Here is a 20905-nt window from a genome sequence, read left to right on the forward strand (position 1 = left end):
GAATAATCTCTAGAGGTTTGGATGAGGTTAACTCTTTCATTTTGAAATGAGTCCTAGTCTGCTTGCCAAACTAACATGAATTGCAGATGGTGTTATCAGGCCTTGACAATCTAGGTAATCCTTTTATCGTGTCTACATTTATTATCCTTATCAAGCTATAAAAATTCATGTGTCTAAGCCTCTTATGCCACAGTCATGCTTCACTCATTTTTCTCAAGTAACAACTGAGCCTTGAGTCATCGAACACATAAATGTTATTTTGAGTCCTAACTGCCTTCCCCACTAGTTTTCCATTTTTTATATTCTAGATGTCATAATCTTTAGATCAGAAGGTCACATCATAGCCATTTTCACACATCTAGATAACACTTAGCAAATTGTGTTTGAGGCCTTCCACATACAACAAATTCTATGCTTTGTCTTCTGATCAAGACTGGCCACTCCTTTTCCTTTGATTATTGTTGGAGTGTTGTTTCCAAAGGTGACATTCCCTCCTTCTAAAACTTACTCTTGTCTCCAGTCATGTGTTTGGAACAACCACTGTCTACATACCATTTTTTTCTTTATCACGCGTTGATAAGGCGAGCCCACATGGCATGCTCTTTTTGGTCTTTTGTTTCCAGCTTCTTTTATCCTTTTGTATGCGAGTCTGTCTATTAGTTTGAGATTTAGACAGGTATTCAAACCTACTTCTACACTCGTTGGAATTATGCCCGAAATTATCACATTTAAAATATTCAATTTCACTTTGTAGGGGAGCGAAGGCATTCTGATTCCTAAAAGAGGAGTCTTGTGACTTAGTAGTCCGATGTGAATTAAACCTAAAATTTTCATCTCTTTCAACTTTGACACTTCTACAATTAATAGCTTTGTGTCCAAATATATGACACTTGTAGCAGTGACCATAAAATAAGTAGGCACACCTATTGTTCAAAAAATTATGAGGTTTAGCAGAGAAATACCTTGGTCGACAGTCTGTTTGATCCGTCCTCCATTGACGGTCTCTTTTTCCAAGTTCTCTTTTGTCTTCATGAACTCTTTCATGATGATTCCTCCTATGACTCTGTGGTTCTTCAACTCCTGTGAACTTGAAGTTTATCTTCTTCTTCCCAATAGAAGATTCTTGTTCCTTTGAGTACCCGAGTCCGGTTTTGATTCTTGAGGGCCTTTGACAGCTCAAAATCTAATTTAGTCTTCTAGTCCCTTTAGCAAATGTCTCACTTACACCCTTCCTGGTCTTTTCTTTCTCAAGGCTAGTTCTTAGAGACACCACCTCTGCTTCAAGATATTAGCAATTTGCTTCCCATTCTTAAATCATTTATTAAAGTACCTCTTCTATTTGTCTGGCTTCCTTCGTGTCAACCTTTAAATTGTAACACCGTCCTCCCACATCTACCGAAGCAACTAGCCAGCCAAGGTAAACATGTGACGAGAGGCCACTATGATACAATTCGACCGCCTAAGTCACATTAAGGAAGTGGAACTGATGGAAACACTACAGACATCCAACATCATCAACATAACCCTCATAAGACAAGTCATCCACTTAGACAACCTGTCCCTCGATCCCATTGTTGTTTTAGGTATCTTGGGTCATAGTTGCTCTCATGCTATGGGAAATGGAGAAACCAACAACCTAAATTCACTCTCACAGGCTTGCCTGCCAGCAACTTTGGACCAAAATTGTGAGTGTTGTGCCAGGGGACCTGGGATTTAGGCCACTTTCTTAGGATCAGAGCCCAGGATACTACTCAAAACTGATCCATCTCTTCAAATCAGTAAAGTAACATGGAAATGAAAGTACTAAAGCAAATACTTGTTCAAGACCTTGACTAGATCCCTACTAGCCATGATAGGCATTTCGTCAAACATATCATCGACATGTAATCTACAAGTGTAAACAACATAATTAAGTGTAGCAAGCAGCCATCCATGTTAGTCAAGCCTAAAAGCAGATCTCATACTAATTTGAGAATCACTGTGAACCATTGTTCCCTCATGCTATTTGCTACATTATCATTTATTAGGTCATAGACACCTTATCCATTCACATACAAGTAAAAACACGCTGAGATCCATACATAGTTGTTATCATAAAATGTGGATATAAGCAGAATAATAGGAACATAAATACAATAAACATATCAACCATCAAATCCATAAATACATCAGTACCTTTACACATGAAAATCAAGGGAATGGATTTCTCATTAATGAACTCAATGAACCAACTGGAGATGGGACTACCACATTCCACTCGACCGTAGAATGGTTGAGCCAAATCTCTCTTCATCCATTCAACCCATGCCATATTCCAAGCATGAATGAGGATATTAGAGATCACGTCAATTAAACTCATCCAGGGCTTCCAGAGGCCATCAAACTCAACCCATCAAATAGTGATTCCACCTCACGGTCAGACATCACCAAAACCATCACCAGATCGGTCTCCATCCTAGCCATCCAGGGCTCGAAATCGTTTGTTCCAACGAAGGTTCCGGTACTAGTAACTCAACCCAAAACTATTGTCGGGCTATGGATCATTTGTCAAACCAAGGCTCTAGGACTAGTAACTCAACCCACCAAAGGATCCAAAGAATTTGTCCAACCAATGCTCTAGGACTAGTAACTCAACCCATGCTGTTACGGGATCCAGAAACTAATAATTCAACCCAAGCTAAGGAAACATGAGAACCAACCAAAACAAAACAATAAAAATAACCCACAATCACCATGGCTATCCAGGAAATGGAAAGACTAGGAAATCCATTGTTAATCTAGGCAATCCTCCATGCCAATGACAAATCATGACCAAAAATCCACATGCATATGCCATGCATGTCCAAACTAGTGAATAAATCATACATGCAAGAAAATTTGATGTAGCTACTGATGTTGATTCCCTCTTGTACTTTCCTACTCTTCCTTTTCCTTCTTGCTCCAAGAATCCAAGTATGTCACACCCTCCAATAGTGCTCCAAGAAAAATCTAAGTATCCAAGAGTATGAGAGAGAACTCCAACACTGAACTCACAAAAGATTACTAATTGATCCTCAGAAGCCTTTTTATGAATGAGAACTCTATTTTCTTTATTTTCCATTATCTTCCTTCATTTTCCTCCTCACATGCCACCTGTGACCTTTCACCTCCTTTTCCTCCTAATTTCCATTATTTTCATAAATAATTGTGCCAAAATTTCTTTAAATGCCTTAGCCATTGCCTTTGCCAATTTCCTTATACATAAACAACCAAATGAACAACATTGGATGTCTTGCCCAACATTCAGCTTGGAATAAGTGTCCCAATCACCTGCGGTTATTGTTTTTAACTTTATTACATGAAATTTTCACGAGTGTTGTTACATAAAGATGGAAAATCATCTTTGCAAATTCTTGAGGTCGTTTCCCTTTTCAACTTGAGCAGCTCTTGTTTCAGCTACTTGTTCTCCTCTTCTAGCTTCTCATGATTTCTTGTTCTCCTTTCAGAAGAGGAGCTAGACTATCTTTTCTCTTGATAGCCTCTTCAAGGTTTACTTTCTGATATGCAAGCTCCTCATTATCTGAGTTATACAGTCCTTCTTTTGCACATTGCAATTGTTCCTTCAATTTCTTTTTTTCTTCCTTGTTTTATTCAACTCACCAAGGGCATTGATGAGTTCTCCCTTAAGGTATACCAATCCTTCCTCTTCTTCCTCTTCGGAGTCCATAAGACCATGTTTCTTGGAGTCTGTTTCGAGGGCCATAAGAATATACTCATTTGAATCATTTTTTGAAAACTCTTCATAGTATGATTTCGAGTTTGAACTATCCTATTTGGAATAGAACCCCTTCTTGTAGGGTTTCTTCTTCTGAAATGTCTGAGACTTATTTCTAAATTTCATACCTTCTTCTCTCTCAGCCCTCTCTTTGTAAGGTCATTTGGAAGAGAAATTTCCAACTCTTCCACTATTGAAAAACTTAAAAGGAAACTTCCCTTTATATTTACCAAAGCCACACTTCAGTTTTATGGCTATTTGAGCTAGATCCTGATAAGATTCACTTCTAGTGAAGTCTTGATGAACTTTGTGTTCCTTTCCCTTATTGGATACTCTGAATGCAACTTCCTTTGGTTCCAATTTCTCCATTCCCACTCTCATCTCATATGTTGTGAGAATACCATGTACCTGATCCATCTTAAGATCATTTAGGTTGACCATTTCCTCTATAGCTGAGATTTTGGTATTAAATCTCATGGTTAGAGATCTTAATACCTTTTGGTCGATCAACTATTCCTTGACTTCCTCACCAAGTCCTGCAATGATATTAACTACTTCATCAACTCTGAGGAAGTACTCAACTATGCTTTCATTCTCAGTCATATTCAAGATTTCAAACCTCATTCTAAAGGTTTGAAGTTTTGCTTGCTTCACTTTGTCATCTCCTTCATGATACTTGTTAAGCTTCTCCCACATCTCATAAGCAGACTTATAATTCATAACCTTCACAAGTTCTGACGATTGATACCAACAAGAATGGCATGCTTGGATTTACCATTTCTTAGATACAGTTTCTTGCCATATGCATCTGTGGGGGGGAATATCTGGGACATTGTAATTTAGTAGTACTGAAGTCCAAGCATCTACCCCCAAGGACATAAGATATGCCTCTGATATTATTTTCCAAAAGGCATAATTGGATCCATCAAAGAACAGTACCCTAATCACGTAAACTTCTTGAATCTCTTGCCTATTCGTAGTTCCTTAAGGATCTACCTTCCAATGGTTAAACTGTTACTGAAGGAAGTTGGCTCCGATACCAATTGTTGGAATTAAAGAATTGATGAGAAGGGGGGAGGGGGGAAGGGGTTGAATCAGAAATTTAAGAAAATATTAGTGTGCTTACTATGCTTATAGTTCCTTCTTATGTTCTTTCATATGTGAAAGCATTCATTCATGAAGTAGTAAATCTATAAACTTTCATAACACATACTCAAACAACAATCTCATGAACATCATACATTTGACACAATGTTTTCACGTGGAAACCCAGATGGAAAAAACCACCAATTTGTTGTTTGTTTTATGATGTAATTTAAGCACCAACTTAATTACATCTATTTGTTTGTGAGCACCCACTCATTGGAGGAACCAACCTGCTTTGTTTAGCAAGCACCAACTTGCCAAGAGGCACCAACCTATTTTGTTTATCAAGCAAGGAATTTCCTAGATGCACCAACCTCTTTTATTTAGCAAGCACCAACTTTCCTAGAGGCACCAAACTCTTAAGTGTGAAGGCACCAACCTGTCACTACCATTGTTTTACTATTTCATACATTTTTCATACTGAAAACAGAGGCATACAAATTACAAGTAAAATAGAAAATTAATGGTTGTCTACAATTTCAACTTATGCACTCTTCTTCCTGAACACTTATGGCAGTCTTCCTCTTTCTACCCGCTGCAACACTTGCTTTGTGTTGTGATTTCTCTACTAAGGGCTCTCCACTATTTCACCACAGCACTACCCTACTGACACTCTGCTCCAATCCACAGCTCACTTCTCTGCTTTCTCTGATCAAGGCTCTCCACTTTTTCACCACAGCACTACCCTTGCAACACTCTCCTCCAATCCACAACTCATTTCTCTGCACTCACACAAGTATACTCCCACACCCCATTATCTCTTTGGAGGTTCACAATTTGTTCTTGTGTTTCTCTTAGCTCAATGTAGTCATTCCCATCATTAATTATGCCCATGCATGTACCCTAGGCATGGAACCCCATTATTTTGTTGATATATGCTAACAAAAGTTCAGTTATTGCATTAAACTCATAAGGATGGTTGAATATCACTTCTCTGTCATATAAATGACTCTCCATGTTGTTTATTAACTCTCAATTCCACTTACATATTTCATAGAGGCTCCCCATGCTTCTTTATGGTTTGCAGAGATCTACTTGTACATTGTCATGGACTCTCTGTTTTGCATTTATTTACAATTCATGCACGAGAGGTCTTCAACCATCAACCATATTGTTCTGCATTCAAAACCACAACTGTCGATTCATACATCTTAATGGCATGATGTACCATCATATCAGAGCTTTTCATCGTGATGTTGTCTAGTGGTGTAACACTACGAAATAATCGATTGCTGACCTAAGATCATGTCTAGCCCCTTTTACATTAGACCCCTACTATATCTTCACCATAGGACTTGGTTCGGTGACTGAGCACCAACCGTATTGGAACCCCCTATATAGGTGTTTTTCATTTATTTACAATGTACCAACAACCACAAACTTATGATCATTGATCTCTTATTTTTAAGCTCCTTGCATTCAGCCTTTACTGCACACTTCTCACAATAGGACCAAGGGCAGTGACCAGGGCCTTGGACTTATGTTGCTAAGTCTTTCAGCATTCTGCTAGGGGCCTTCGGTTCCCTTAATCCTTCATGACCACCTGCTATCCTGCATCCTTGTGAAATCTCATTATGGCACATGATACAACCATTTCAAACCTCCGATCTCCGATTGTCGATGTGACATCATCTCATGACATGTGGCATATTTTGACCATTGTCACTTGTCACTCATATATGGCCCATTAGGCCATCTATAAACACCAAAACAACCTACCATGTGTCCCTCCATACTGTGATGTCATGCTGACGCAAGACGCCACATGTCCCTTATTGGAACCATTCAAATCTTGCCACTTGTCCTCATCGAATGTCCTCCAATGTTGCCTTCTGTCCTTATCAAATCCAATCGGATGCCTCCACGTGTCCTCTTGGAGGAGAGAGAAAGAGGCTCACCAACCTTGGTTTTTCAATGAATTCCTTTTTTTTTTCCTTTTCTGATCTCCCAAAAATTTAACACTAGAGGTTCAAATCCTAGCAATTTGTGGGAGTTCCAATATGCAGGACCTCCAATTGTGATCGTCAACTTGCCTGGATCGCAGACGTGCAATCACAGATATTGCATGCACTCTGATCTCTAATCTCCAATATGTCAGGACCTTTGACTGTTGATATCACAAGTCATTAATCAGTGAAATGCATATGTTGTTGTGTTGCACCACTGATCCTCCAATCGCTGATTCCAATTCGCCAGGACCTCCGATTCATAAGGACCTTCGATATCCGATATTCCTCACTGCACAAGGCCTGAATCATCCTAAACTTCAACAGGCCATATCTCTCGAACCAAAAGTCCATTTCTGGACTTCCGCATATATTTTAAAAGCTCTTCCAAAGCACTTTCTAATGAAAGGAGTATGATTAGCCACTAAGCCCATATTCTACCTCAAAATATGGCTCCAAATTCTATACCTAGCTGGAATCAAAACCACCAAGGCATGAAGCCCCATCATCAGGTTGAGCCTTGTTTGAAACCAATTCCAACACTTACACAATCAGCTGAAAGCCACCTTCATACCATCAAATGTTGGTCAAAATATTGGTCAAGAAAGGTAAGAATGCGGTTTGGGGCTAGAGGCCTAACTCCTATAGGGTGATAGAGTTATATATATATATATATATATATATATATATATAGAGAGAGAGAGAGAGAGAGAGAGAGAGAGAGAGAGAGAGAGAGAGAGAGAGAGAGAGAGTGAGTGAGAGAGAGACAGAGAGAGAGAGAGAGATACCAAAAAATATTAATGACATGGAAAGAGAAGGGATCAGTTACCACTTATATGGAGGAGAGAGAGAGAGAGAGAGAGAGAGACCAAAAAATATTAATGACATGGAAAGAGAAGGGATCAGTTACCACTTATATGGAGGTAACATGGAGATTGGCTCGAGTGGACACGTGATGTTATAGGAGAATTTTGGTCCTACTTAGCTTTATCATGGAGGATGAGGATAGATAGTGAGATTTTTCCCTAAAAACAAGTGAAATGGATATTCTATAGCATTTTTGAGTTAATGGCATGAATTTTGAAGAAATAAATGCCCTAAAATTTGTCACCACCACTATTGTCTTTGGTTTCAATACATCGCGTTAGAGTCGAATAGTGATGTGGCAATGTGAGAGGAAGATGTGGATGAGATACTTTGGAAATGTATCATGGGAACACTAATATTCTAGTGATGTATTTTCAAGAATAAAACTTGTGAGGAAATGTATCTCTAGGAAGAACAAGATCCAAGATGTGTGTCACTTGAAGGGGGACTTTTTCCCAACAGTGTATCATAGAGAATAGGAACATCGCAATAATGTATCACAAGGCTAAGGGTTTTCTTGGAAGTGTACCACAATGACTAAATACATTGAGAATACTAATAAAAGTACTTCTTATGGATAGAGTAAAGTACATAAGGGGCTAATAAATCCATAGAATGGGTGAAAGAATGTATAATAGAAGAAAACACATTTTATAAGGGGGAACCCTTCGATTTTTTTTTAAAATTAGGTAACACTTGGAAGAAGTGAAGGGGAGGTTGTTGTAGCTTCTACAACATAAAATCAAGTCTTGAGTCATTTAGGGGTGACCTAAATTTTGCTACGGATCATAGTAAAATATAGGAGTCATTAGTACACATGGAATTTATTGTAAATTTCTTCATTCAAAATATTAAGGAAGTAGGGTTTCTTGATATTTATCCTACAAAATTGTCGCGCACATGGAGGAATTTGAGGATAGGCGATGCAAGGATTGCAAAATGAGTAGATAGATTCCTCCTCTCTAAATATTTTTTGGAGGAACCTCTAAGACTTAAAAATTCGATATCTTCAAGAGTGGACTCCGATCATAGCCCCATTGTCCTTGAGATGATACCTTAACTACATAAGCCTCCTGATACTTTCAATTTTAACTCTTCCTAGATGGAGGATTCATGCTTCATGCTATCTATAAAGGAGAGCTGGACCTATTTCAATCCATCCTCCTCAGAATCTTCCCCTCTAAAATTTCTAGAAAATTTGAAAAGGGCCATGAATGTTTCCATTATTTGGATTAAAGAAAAAATAAAAATGGAGGATGAAGTCCTATTATATTTGGAAACCAAAATAAATCTCTGGTTACAATAAGAGATAAACGAGCCTCCAAAAGCACAACATAGGATGAAATAAATGCATTGGAGGATAATCCTCCTAGAAATAGAAAAAGAATGGTGCTTGAATAGAAAATCCCCATGGCTACAAGTAACAAATGAAAATCCAAAATCATCTCATAACTTTATAAACATATACAAATCCATAAACTCTCTCCAGGTTATGGATAAGTAAAGAAATATGTCGACCACATGCTTCAATGAAAATTCTATAATAACAGTTCATGAATTTCAAAATATTTTTAATTGAGCCTATTTAGTGGTCATTGATGCAACGGTTTAAGTTTCATACATTTTCCCTAGCCACATTCATTACAAAGGAAATGGCCAGTTAATGGAAAAATTCACAAAGGAATATGATGTGGTATACACACTCAAAGAAAGTTCTAAGCACAAAAGAGTGAAATAATACTCTGACTAATTTTCATTAAACAAAGAAGAAGCTTATATATATTTTACAAGAGGAAACTACCTTAAAAAACTGAGAGAAAGACTCTCCAGATCCAATAAAATAATATCTATGCACCAAAACATGGAATGGGTTGAGAGTAGATCTCAACTAGCCCTTGAAACAAAGAAACTAATCCATGAATATCTCAATAATCCCTTGAGACTAGGAAACTACAATGCTATGAAACTCTTACATCCATATCAGTGTCCTATTACAATATAAATAAAAACTACAAGAGCATATAATGCTCAAAATATAATCTAATATTTTTATTCCTTATCATTTACTTCTACCAAAGAAGTATTAGCCCCTAATGCTATACGGCTCTCACAACCATATCAATTTCCAATTATAATATAAATTAAAAATACAAGGACATATAATTCCAAAAAATATAAACTTATAATTATAGGGCCTTATCGTTTCCTCCCACCTAAGAAGCATTCACTTCCATTGCTTTCAAAAGAGAAGGAAAATGGTGGTGTCTAGTTGAAAATATCTAATGAGCATGGTGTGGATATTGGACCTATTTAGAAACAAGTATGACATAGTAGATGCTTTCCAAAACTAGCGAGCCTTTGGGTTTAAAATTTGTTCTACATCAAGTGGAGGATGAAAATTAGGAACAATAGATGTTGGATGAATAGTCAAGACCTTTCTCTCTAATGTTGGTTGTAATATGGTTTGGGAAGATCAACATTGACCACATCATGGATCCTCAAATGATCTAATAGATCAAGCTGAAAAGCATTCTTGGACACTTTATAAATGATTGATTAGGGGCCATGCTAAATGGGTTTTACCTTAATATATATTTTGTTTGGAAATTTATGTTTTTGTGAATGCAACCATACTTTATCACCAAATTAAATGGTGAGGAACATGATGTTGGCCCATCAATTGTTTTTTATTTCTTCTTTTGAAGAATCTAAATGACTTTGTCTTGATGACACTGCAAGTGTTGAAAAACAATTGTGCCTTATATTTCTCTTTTTCAAGATGACAAGTAGATATAAGAGGTAATCATAAAGGAAACTGATATGGAGCCAACGTTTGTAAACTAACCTAGATTTAAAATGAAGAATTCCTAGTTGAAGGGTGTATTTCTCAATTATATGCACGTTCAATATGGGTCAGACTAAAATCTCATTTGGTTGAATAATAATGATGTTACATTCTAAGACTTTTTACAAAATAACACTTAACTACTAAGGTTTGACCATTTATTTGAGGATGAAATGTGGTGGAAAAATTAAGAGAAGTTCTTAAAATTTTCCATAATGAATACTAGGAGTGGCTCATAAAGTTTGAGTCATAATCAAACATAATGTTGGTATAAGGACTAAAGGAGTACCAAACAAAGTCAAAGAATAATTGGGCGAAGTCATTACTAGAACTAGGTTTGTGGCAAGGGTTAAACATAGCCATTTTACTAAATCTATCAACAATCATGAAGATGAAATCATGGTGACGAACTATCATTGGAAAACCAATAACAATATCAAGATAAATAGTTTCCCAAGTATTATAAGGAATGAGAAAGGGACAACTCCACCCAAGTTTTCTATTAGTTTGTTTGGAGTGATAACATTTTGCACACTACCTAATAAAATGAGGAATATCACATTGCATATGAGTATAGTGTTGGAAAATGTGCAACAAGAAATGTTAAATTTAGAATGTGATAAAAATAGACCTGCTCAATATAGCATGTCTAAAAATAGCAGTTTGGCCAGTAAGGTCATTGGCCACATTGGGTGAGGTGAAACTACTAAAAACAGAAAGTTCCAAAAATAGCATTTCTAGGTCCCTTCCTATTTATAGCAGTCCCTAGTCTATCTATAGGAAGTAAAATTAATTTTGGTCTTAACAGCAGTTGGAAATATTAATTAATTAATTCAGTTCAGTTAATTAGTTAAGGAAATTCAAATTTGAAGTCTTTGTGAGCATGCACATGAGTTGTCCCACTAATTGAGGAATTTATCCTTAATTTCCTCCACTGTTTGAGGAATAAGTATGAGCTCTATAATGAGAGAATCAGTTGACTTAGTTCTAACTAGTTAAGTCCAGTTAGATTATTTTAACAAGTTGTTAAAATAATAAAATATGGTTTGTTAATGCTTGCATGCATGTGACAACTATTATTTTAGATAACTTAGGATTCACTCATGGATAACTGTTGCATGTCAGTTCTGTCAGAGACCCATTTGAGATCAAATGAGGGACAGTGTACTATCAGATACTTGGATATTTATAGTAAGTATTCCTTGCATGGAGAAGGACCTATTTCCAAGAGAAATACGTATTTTAGGAGATTGGAGGACTTGTGGCCTATATATTGAGGCCTAGGTAGTCTATGATCTTCATCCTCTGATTACAGAGAGAGCAGGATAGCTATTGAGTTGATTCTTTTTGTATGTTGTTGAGGATCTCCACTTGATTGATAATAAATTGTTGGGATTTTATGCTGGTGCTTTCCCCTGGATATATCTTGTGTTATGTGTGATTATTTCTCTTGATCAGTTATGCATGTTTCTACTTGATGTTGCTCATGAATTCGATTATGCTTCCGCTTAATGTTTTGTAGAAGTAGAACAAGTATTATGCTTTAGGACATTGCATATATCCGTTTGTTCTACAAGTGAAATTTCTACATATAGTAGAATAATTTCCAAACATGATGAAAATTATTTTGCCTTTTAAAATGACCACCGTAGAGAGCAGAATGTGCTAATTTTATTACAGCTTGGTGATCATCACAGCGTACACATAGCTTATCAAACTTATATGACAATCCTTCATTGATATGAAAATCTTGTAAATTAACAAATTTTGATGAAGTTTAAGATACTAGTAAAATTTTATAAGTATGGATCAACTAGATATTGTGAATCCCAAATTTGAAATCCAAATTATGAAGTGGTAGGAACTTGTAAAGCATGAAATGAAGGTGACCAGATGAAACAATCAACCAATTTGGTTTTAATACCTCTTTTGTATTTGATCATCAAATGAAATTTTTGCAAATATGATGCCCACATCACATGACAATCTTCTCTCTCTTTTTTTGGATTAAAGAAACATCAAATGTAAATTACAAATATACCATTGTTTCTTTATCGATCAAATAGTGTCTGCAATATTTTATATCTTGAACCATGGAATATAATTCTTTATCATATTTGGAGTAGTTTATCATATCCTCTTAAAATGTCTTTGAATGAAAAACCATCAGATGATCATTTTTCATTAAAAGTATTCCAACTACAAATTGCGAGCAAGAATCCCATCCCCTAATGACTTATTAGGGCCACAGGGTATCTAGACAATATATTTTTTTCATAAAATTGAGCTCCAGGCACAAGGTTATGAAAATTTAAATATTTTCCTTACAGTTCCACATGGCCTACATGCCACTTCCACATGATAGATACATGATATCCTCTACCCTTATATCACCATGGTATACTACCATGTCAAAAATATATGGCAACCTTCACCATGTCACTTGGAGTACCATATTAGAAATTTGTGATCCATGTCAACCCTATAGATCAACCTTTGCCACATTGGCCTCTTATCAGGATTTGACAGTATCAGGGAAAGGGATTGATAGTTGCATTAAGCTATCCTAAAACTCAAAAGATGATAATCTTTATAGTCTATACATCCTTGTGACATATCCATATTTGACTCCCAACTATCTGCATGCTTGTCAGGTTCTGTAAATATCGAGGTGCTCACCAATAACTCTTTGTGTGCAACCCTTCCTGACTCAATACAACATTGATCAATTAGGAAAATCTCATCATGTGAGAAACTTGTCGGGAAATTTCAATATTGGGCATTTGTGATATCATTCTCTAACAAGAACCTGATAACATCAGGACTTGATAGCCTAATACACCTATATTGACAACCCAACAGTTCAATAACCCCATTTCTTCTATAGCTCATGAATCACATGTTGTCCATGTGAATGAGGGACGAAATAAAACAAGCCAACCCCCTTAAACATGGAAATCTAACCCTTGAATAATCTCAACATTTCATTAAATGTTTTTAACTTCCCAATGCTCCAATGGTGATGACACGATCACTCGACATTCCATGATAAGTTGGATGATTTCTCTTCAACTAACAGATTCATAAGGTCTGTTATCGTTGGGATCTCTAAATTGAAATTTTAAAATATGTTTAACACCCAAGGATTTGATAGATTTATAACGAAATCTCCCAATGGCTCTTACTAACAACTCTTGAGTATCATGCAAATAGGGGGCTAGGATAAGAACTCCATCACCAAATTTTTACAAGTCCAAATATAATCTCTAAGCCCATTACTCAACTTCACTCAAATAAATAACTTCTTCTCACTCACTTAATGTTGTAAAATACACATCTCACACTTCTACCTTTCTCACATATGAAACCAATCCTCTAACATATATATTGTGGAAACCAAGGTCCCTTAAAATGGAGAAATACCTTCAAGTCCTCTCACTTTTAGCTTAGATGCAGTCTTTGTTATTACATCCCATAACTAGTCTAAGTATGACCAACCACTTTAATCTATTACAAGAAGAGGATTAGGCCCAAAATTAATCTTGCAATAATATTTCCAAGCATACATTTTATATTATTTATGGACAATATTTCCTTAAGGTGTATTTTCATGCACAAAATTCATTCATAGGAAGAATGTAATAACTAGAGATGAAGCAAGTAAGTCATTTTCTTATATCATTAATAAAACAACTCCAATATATCAACATAATTAGACTTAAGGAATAATTGGCTACATTATCATTTTATACACACTCATTCATATGTACATAAAACATATATTAGTCTATATATGCAAGTAACACAATAATCAACATAAGAATATGTCATGAATCTTGAAAAATAATTTTATTTCATTAATAAAAGGTATATACACTTGTCTGGTCCACTTAAGCTACTAGAAATAGAATAAGGGTGAGGCACTCTCCACACAAACTTAGGATTATATGTACTACAGTCCCTTTTGTTGTTGGCCACCCCCGAGCCAAATTCGTTTCCTTTGGGAAAACTTCAATCACAATCATTCAAAATCACAGACATGTGGTAAATGTGAAGGCCATTCTCCACCTATAACATTCAATAATTTCAATTCAATGGAAAAGTTGGGTCCTATTAACATAGAAAATATGGCCATCCGGACCTACACATTACAAAATGGAGCCCTCCACTACACCAATATTCCCTTAGTGCTTCCCTTCTCTAGTTCCTTTCATGCAATTAATAAATACTAGTTTAGAAATTTCCTATAGGGCTAATCCCAGGTGAAATATTCTCATCTATTCCATGTCAAATTCACTTTATAACTCTCCTCCAAACCAAGTGGTTGTGATTCAAGAGGATTCTAGTCACCTCCTATTAAGAGTCAATTCCTCACACTCACATGTGGGAATATTTAATTCACTTGATTCATAGATCTTAGTGTTCGTGTAGGGATTCTCTTTTTCCTTCTTCTTCCCTCCTTTTCACTGTTCTCTGTTGATTCTATTTTCTTACTCCCACCAAGATCGTTACTGCTTAAGTATTTATTTTTGGTTCTCCTTGGGTTGAATGGTCAACTCAGGGAAGACTCCATATGGTACATATTCCATACTCTAGTTCATTCCAGTACCATCTCCCCAATTCACTCATAATTGTTGGTAGTTTGTATCCTAACTGCAAAATGTGGGAAGGAAGAACACAATTAAATTCAATGGGATAGGAAGTTCCCAACACCCCTCACAACTTTCCTCCATGAAGCTTCTCTCCCAGGAATTCAAATCCATTAGGCTTCCCTCTTCTTCAATTTCAACAATAAATGCATTTAAAAGAATATTTAAATCATGATAAAATTTTCCATGATATCCATGTTGATTATTTAGCATTAGTAATCCTAATTACATTACAAAATATGAGAATTAGAAAGGGACCTTAAAATCTCATCCCCCCTAAAGGAACATTGTCCTCAATGTTCTACTATTTGTATAACTCAGCTCTATACAAAGGAAAAAATGGATATTCCCTTTTCATGTTATCTTTCAACTCCCATGTTGCTTCATTTGCTTCAAACTACTTCCATTGCACCTTGACCTGTATGATGGATTTTTTCCAAAGAATAGTTTCCTTCTTGTTGAGTATGCATTATGGTTATGGTGGGAGTTATCCTTTTGGTTCCACCTATACCAAATAGAAATAAATGATATGATTAGAATCATGGATATAATTCTTAAGCAATGATATATGAAATACATCATGTGTCTTTCTTATGGGAAGTAGGGCAATTTCACATGAAACTGAACCCACTATCTCTAATATCTTTAAGTGTCCACAATAACATGGTTCCATCTTGGCACATAATCCCACTTTCAAGAAAATTATCTTGGGTATGATTTAGTGAAACACATGCTCTCCTACCCAAAACTACTTATGTCTTCTACTCTATTCCACATAAATATTTTCTCTTGATCTTGAGCCACTTTCAATTATGTTTTTTTTTTTCACTCCCTACACCATTTCCTTGAGGATTTCCAACCCAAGTGTCATTTTGTCCACCGGGTTATCCTAACTAATTAAAGTTTTGTATTTTTCCTATAAAATGTTTCAAAGGGACTCATCTGTAAGGATCTTTGATAGCCATTGTTGTAGGAAAACTACACCAGCAGTAAAGAATACTCCTAGTGTTTTGGTTGATGCATAACATGCATTCTAAGAATGTATTAAAACATTGAATTTATACTTTAGATTTGTCCATCCCTTTGATGGTGATAATTTGTGTTAATTTATAATTCTATCCCAAATCTTGCAAATAAGGCATTGAGGTAAATTTGGAATTCCAATTAGATATGATCTTCCTAGGCATGCCACACACCTTGAAAATTTCCTTCAAATAAATATGGGATATCTCCATTGTTTTATGAGTGGATTCGATCATAATAAAATGAGGTGTCTTTCCTAGCTTATCTACTACCACCATAACTACATCATGCTATTTGGGAGTTCTTGGTAGTCCAAGGATGAAGTCCATATATATGAATTTCCACTTTCACTTTGGGATCGGTATTGGTTGTAATAATCCAACTAGATATTTGCATGATCAGAATAAATTAAAAGTCAAGCGTATATCACATGTTCAACGCCGGTTTACTAGGGATGAAAATCCATGATTATTAAATTACCCTAGATAGTAAAAATATATTGTTGCCTTGTTTAAGCTATTGCACCATAAATAGTATACTATAAATGCCCATCCCAAGGTGATGAAGTTGCAGACTTTGTTGTGTGCACCTGAATGTAGAGTTCTGAAAGCTACAAGGTCCAATTCCTTGTTTTTATTTTCTGGGGACTAGGTTATATTTGGATTATCTTTAAAGGACAAACTATAGAAGGGATGAAGGCTAAAGAGGACGTTTAGCCTATTCTGGGATTTTTGTTCCAGTTTTTCTGGTAAAATGAAGTTTGCATAGAGTCTACCTACTACTATTTATATTAGACCCAAGGATTAATATTATAAACCCTATGAATAATATTATACCCTAGGAATATTTTATTAAAAAATAATATATATATATATATATATATATTTGAATTTATATTAATTATTATTAATTAATTTAACCCAAGGGAATAATATTACACCCAAGGGATTAGTATTATAAATTCAAGGTATATAAACCCTAAGATAAAGACAGTAAACCCTAGAACTATCATGGTTCACCATGGTTGGTTTTCACATTGAGACAATTTTTGTGACAATGCGAAGTTGCATCATGGTTTACCATGATTGATTTTCATATGCAATTATTTTGTAACAATGCAACATTAGACCATGGTTGATTTTCATATTGAGAAAATATTTGTCACAATGTGACAATGGACCGTGATTAACCATGATTATAAACCAAGGATATTTATATTAGACACAAGGATTAATATTATAAAACCTATGAATAATATTAAACCCTAGGAATAAGAACCCTTAGATTAATAAACTCAAGGGATTGATATTATAAACCCAATGGAACAATAAACCAAAGGGATTAATACTAAACAACCAAGGGATGATAAACCCAATGGATAAATATTATAGACCTAAGGTATATAAACCCAAGATAAATATTATAAAACCTTAAATAAACATTGTAACTAAAACCTAAGGTAAGAAAATTCCCTAACATTATATATATATATATATATATATATATATATATATTAATTATTGCTAATTAATTTAACCTAAGGGATTATAAACCCAAGGGAATAATATTACAACCAAGGGATTAATATTATAAATTCAAGGTATATAAACCCTAAGATAAATATTGTAAACCCTAGAATTATCATGGTTGAACATGGTTGATTTTCATATTGAGATAATCTTTGTGACAATGTGACGTTGCACCATGGTAAACCATGATTGATTTTTATATGCAATTTTTTTTTGTAAAAATGCAACATTGGACCATAGTTGATTTTCATATTGATAAAATCTTTGTCACAATGTGATGTTGGACCATGGTTAACCATTATTATAAATCAAGGATATTTATATTAGACACAAGGATTAATTTATAAACATTATGAATAATATTAAGCCCTAGGAATAAGGACCCTTAGATTAATAATCTTGAGGGATTGATATTACCAACCTAAGGGAACAATAAACCAAAGGGATAAATATTAAACACCAAAAGGATGATAAAATCAAGGGAATAATTTTAAACCCAAGGGATAAATATTATAAAACTAAGGTATATAAACCTAAGATAAATATTATAAAACATTAAATAAACATGGTTTACCATGGTTGATTTTCATATTGAGACAATTTTGGTCACAATGTGATGTTGGACCATGGTTGACCATGGTTGAAAACACCTGATTTTTATATTGAGACAACCTTTGTCACAATGTGACATTGTAACATGGTTGACCAAGGTATTTATATTAATCCATAGGATCAATATTATAAACCATACAAATAGTATTTCGAAATGAGGCAATCTTTGTCACAATGCAACATTGGCCCATGGTTGACCATGATTGATTTTCATATGGAAACAATCTTTGTCACAGTGAGACATTGCACCATGGTTGACAATGATTGATTTACATGTGGAGACAATCTTTGTCACAATGTGTCGTTGGACCATGGTTGATTTTCATATTGAGAAAATATTTGTCATAACGTGACGTTGTACCATGGTTGACCATGATTATAAACTAAGGGGATTTATATTAGGCCCAAGGATTAATATAAACCCTATGAATAATATTATACTTTAGGAATAAGAACCCTGGGAATATTTTATTAAAAACTATAAAATATGTATCTTTTTCAATTATATTAATTATTTTTAATTCATTACCCAAGGGATTAATATTATAAATCCGCCATATATAAACCCTAAGTTAAATATTGTAAACCCTAGAACTATCATGGTTGACCATGGTTGATTTTCATATTGAGACAACTTTTGTGACAACTCGACGTTGCATCATGGTTGACCACGATTAGTTTTCATATGCAGAATTTTTTTGTAACAATGGAACATTGGACCATGGTTGATTTTCATATTGAGAAAATCTTTGTCACAATGTGATGTTGGACTATGGTTAACCATGAAAATAAACCAAGGATATTTATATTAGACCCAAGGATTAACATTATAAACCATATGAATAATATTAAATCCTAGGAATAAGAACCCTAACATTAATAAACTCAAGGGAATGATATTATAAACCCAAGGGAACAATAAACCAAAGAGATTAATACTAAACACCCAAGGGATGATAAACCCAAGAGAATAATTTTAAACCCAAAAAAATATATTTCAAACCTTTTCAACCTTATATAGTCATGGCCATCATGCAATCAGTGTCATATATAGTCATGGACATCATGCATTCAGTGTCAAGAGATGGGTTATCGATTATAGCATATCCGTGTTTTCTTGTCTCGGTGAATAAACCAAAAGCATATTTTCTGAAATTTTGTATCAATCCGCCTTCTTCAAGACCTGCAAAGCTGAATAATACAACTAAACCACACTCAAAGAGTACAATGTGGTGATAGTTGCTAGAAGACTTAGCTTCCATCCCACTTCTAGTCATGATGGAAGAAGAGTAGTCATGTATATTGCTCGTGCATTTGAGTATGACATAATTAGCAGTTCAAGATTCACGAGGCACAACGTTGAACAGAGGCTGGGATTGCAACCCCTTCAAATTCAAACTTGCGCCCAACAAATACACCTTGATGGAAATATAAGTGCCCCGCTCTTCAACTCAGCTTTGACACTTCTCATACACACTAGTATGGATTGACCACATGTACAGGTGGTTGATGCAAGCTACTTCTGTAAAAAATACATCTTCACAATGCTTCTGTAGATAGACCACTTCTACGAAAGAAATGGTTCTTCAAGTTCGAACTTCTTCCCAAAAAAATAAGTCCTCACACCACTTCTGGTTCATCATTTTCTCCTACAACTCACCAAAGGAGGAGATGTCGCTCTAGATTTTGTGTGCCTATGCTCCCCAAATGAAGACATATTATAGGAATATAAATGTAACTCGAGTAGATAAGGATAATTTGAAACACGGTTTCCAGATCTTTCATAGGAAGACATCCTCTTGTTGACCCTTTTCTATATCATCCAAAAACTTGTAAGGTCTATGACAATTTGTGAGAGAAAATCCTTTACTGACGACTATGTTGGTGCCAATCTGCACATCCACATGTATGAAGATATCGTGTTCCTCAACCCCTTTCACTGCAAACAATTCATAGTGCCCCGAGTGCAGCATTGATATGTGATGGCTTACGCCATATCCCATAACCAAGGAAGGCCTTGCGCCCAGTGGCCTACTCAGTCAACCATAATATTTGACATGGATCTAAATTCCAAAGAATGCAACACTATTAACAATAGCAATAGCTAATGCAACACTTATTTTGGCCAATCTCTTCTAAATTTTGAACATAAAAAGCCTACACTTAATTCATCTCAATGTAGCAAATATAATCAACTGAATATTTTACACAATCATGTGGTTAATTTTAAAATCTTAGATTGCTTTCCTGATATCTTAAAATAAGCCTTCTCAGCACCATAAGCGCTATACTGTTAATCTCTATTGAAGATTTCCAGATGCATGGATTTGATGGTGTTGTAAAATACATTACTAACCCACAGATTGTGTGGCTGTAAAGTTTGCTCCTCCTCACTACATGGCCGCCAGACCTGAAGCCAAACAACATGAAAATCCCTTTATCTTCTCAACCAAATCTTGAAATTCTTGCTGTGTGTGTTCCTTTATCCCTAATTTGTATGCCAACATCATTAAATCTACATGAAATCCTTGGTG

The 20905-nt window shown here is 35.3% G+C and overlaps 1 pseudogene; it reads left to right on the plus strand.

Annotated features, from left to right (window-relative positions):
* LOC149171654 (ERAD-associated E3 ubiquitin-protein ligase component HRD3A pseudogene) overlaps positions 1 to 20905 on the plus strand; it is a 44663-nt pseudogene that overhangs the window by 22506 nt on the left and 1252 nt on the right.

The sequence above is a fragment of the Pinus tabuliformis genome, chromosome 4_2 (genome assembly GCF_031772625.1).
Source record: "Pinus tabuliformis cultivar Carrire ecotype Pingquan chromosome 4_2, CPIR1, whole genome shotgun sequence".
NCBI lineage: Eukaryota > Viridiplantae > Streptophyta > Pinopsida > Pinales > Pinaceae > Pinus > Pinus tabuliformis.